This window comes from Nansenia antarctica (assembly GCF_963989245.1).
Source record: "Nansenia antarctica genome assembly, chromosome: 5".
NCBI lineage: Eukaryota > Metazoa > Chordata > Actinopteri > Argentiniformes > Microstomatidae > Nansenia > Nansenia antarctica.
In genome coordinates this window covers 4,276,574-4,279,073 of record NC_137690.1, presented here as the reverse complement: position 1 = coordinate 4,279,073, position 2,500 = coordinate 4,276,574, and the positions used below count along the sequence as shown (strand labels likewise).

At 54.4% G+C, this 2,500-nt stretch overlaps 1 protein-coding gene across 1 annotated transcript in view; it reads left to right on the top strand.

The window, feature by feature from the left end:
- Positions 1 to 2,500, top strand: part of grid2 (glutamate receptor, ionotropic, delta 2) — a gene marked incomplete at both ends in the record, with an annotated part of 264,115 nt that overhangs the window by 250,157 nt on the left and 11,458 nt on the right. The gene's annotated exons all lie outside the window — the stretch shown is intronic.

Genomic DNA, 2,500 nt, shown 5'->3' with positions numbered 1-2,500 from the left:
TGACACCCCGAGAAGTTATGCTTTTAACCGTAAACTCGATGAACCGGGAGTTCGCCCGCAGCCGTCCAGCCATTTTCGCCGTTCACTCATGAGTCAAATGCCGGTTTTAACAGGGAATTCGCTCCGCGCTGTGTCCACGGTGATAGGAGTGGAGGATCGACTCCATTCAAAAACGTTTGAATTCCCTGGCTTCTCCTCTTTCCGGACACGTTTGAATTGTTATCCTAACCCCCGGTAAACCGAAGTTATTAACCCGCAAACGGCACCGTGTTTGTCTGTGAATAACACCGGCTGTGTCATGAGTCAAATGCCGGTAGATTCGCGTCTTGTTGGCATTTCCCGATGATGATACTACAGTTCATAAAGCAGACAAGTGAAGGCAGTGGTTTTAAGGGTTCAAAAAACATGACTTTATTATGTGTACATAGCTTCCTCTCTCTCTTTCTCTTTCTCTCCAAAAAAAATCACGGCTGTTGCTGTGTACACCCGGAAGCTTTTTGCCAGGCTGCGTGTGACGCGTAACTCCGCCTACTATCATCTACTCCTCCTACTAGTCCGGGTCGGTTTGTGTATAATGGAAAACCAGAACAGATCAAAGTGACCCGACCTGACCTCGAACCGATACGAACTGCACTAACGCGGGCTGCTGATGGAAAAGCACCATATCTCTCTCCCTCTCTTTCTCTCTCTCTCTCTCTACCTCTCTCTTTACCTCTCTCTCTCTCCCTCTCTTTCCCTCTCTCTCTCACCTCTCCTCTCTTTCTCTCTCTCTCTCTCTCTTTCTCTCTCTCTCTACCTCTCTCTCTCCTCTCCTCTCTCCCTCTCTCTCTCTCCTCTCCTCTCTCTCTCCCTCTCTTTCCCTCTCTCTCTCTCTCTCTCTCCTTCTCTCCTCTCTCTCTCTCTCTGTCTGTCTATCTCATTCCATCTCATTAGGCAGACTGAAACCACTCTCTTCAGCTGTGGCCTCTCTCCCCAGACCAGTCTCTGTCTCAGCAGGCAGTGTGTGACAGACAGTGTGACAGCCACTGCACCAGGGGGAGGCTGGCGGAGGTAGAAATCGGAGGCCGGGGCTCATTGTGATGCATGGAACGGAACGAGAGGAAAGGTGTCAGGAAAGCCTGTGTGTCTAACAGAGAATGATCTGGAACTCAAACCAGACGGGCTCTACGATCAACATATATGTGTGCGTGTCCCTCCCTCCTCCCCTCCTCCCTCCCCTCCTCCCTCCCTTCTCCTTCCTCCCTCTTCCCTCCCTCCTCCCTCCCTCCTCCTGTGTGTGTGTATGTCCCTCCTCCCTCCCTCCTCTCCTCCTCCCTCCCCTCCTCCCTCCCCTCCTCCCTCCCTTCTCCTTCCTCCCTCTTCCCCCCCTCCTCCCTCCCTCCTCCTGTGTGTGTGTGTGTGTCCCTCCTCCCTCCTCTCCCTCCTCTCCCTCCTCCCTCCCCTCCTCTCCCTCCTCCCTCCTCCCTCCCCCCTCCCTCCTCCCTCCCTTCTCCCTCCCTCCTCCTGTGTGTGTGTGTGTGTGTCCCTCCTCCCTCCTCTCCCTCCTCTCCCTCCTCCCTCCCCTCCTCTCCCTCCTCCCTCCCCCCTCCCTCCTCCTGTGTGTGTGTGTGTCCCTCCTCTCCCTCCCCTCCTCCCTCCTCTATGTGTGTGTATGTATGTGTCCCTCCCCCCTCCCTCCTCCTGTGTGTGTGTCTGTCCCCTCCCTCCCTCCTCCCTCCCTCCTCCTCTATGTGTGTGTGTGTCCCCTCCCTCCCTCCCTCCTCCCTCCTCCCTCCTCTATGTGTGTGTATGTATGTGTCCCTCCCTCCTCTCCTCCCTCCTCTATGTGTGTGTCCCCTCCCTCCCCCCTCCCTCCTCTCCTCCCACCTCCCTCCCCCCTCCCTCCTCTCCTCCCTCCTCTATGTGTGTGTATGTATGTGTCCCTCCCCCCTCCCTCCTCTCCTCCCTCCTCTCCTCCCTCCTCCCTCCCCCCTCCCACCTCCCTCCCCCCTCCCCTCATGTAACAGAATAAGAGGAGGGGTGTCAGAAGGAGACGGTGAGTCTAACAGAGAATGATCTGGTGTTCAGACCAGACGGGGCCTGCGATCATTGATCATAATGAATTATGTAAACCAGCGTTAGAACAGATTAACGTGTGTGATTGAGCTGCTGCGTTTGACCACGTTCTCCGCGGAGAGAAGAGGCATAGATGGAGTCATCATTCATCGTTGTGTGTGTGTTTGTGGGGGGGGGTGGGGGGGGGGGGGTGGTGGTGGTGGTGGTGAGTAATGGAATGTGTTAACTCTATTCAGATAAATTACGGAAAATTGAAAACATATACGAAATGTACACAAGCGTGTCTGACTTTGGTGTGCGTGTTTGTGTTTGTGTGTGTGTGTGTGTGTGTGGATGTGTGTGTGTGTGTGTATGTGCGTGTATGCTTGTGTGTATGTTAATGCGTATGTGCATGTGTGTGTGTTTATGCGTATGTGCGTGTGTGTGTGTTTGTGCGCGTGCACAC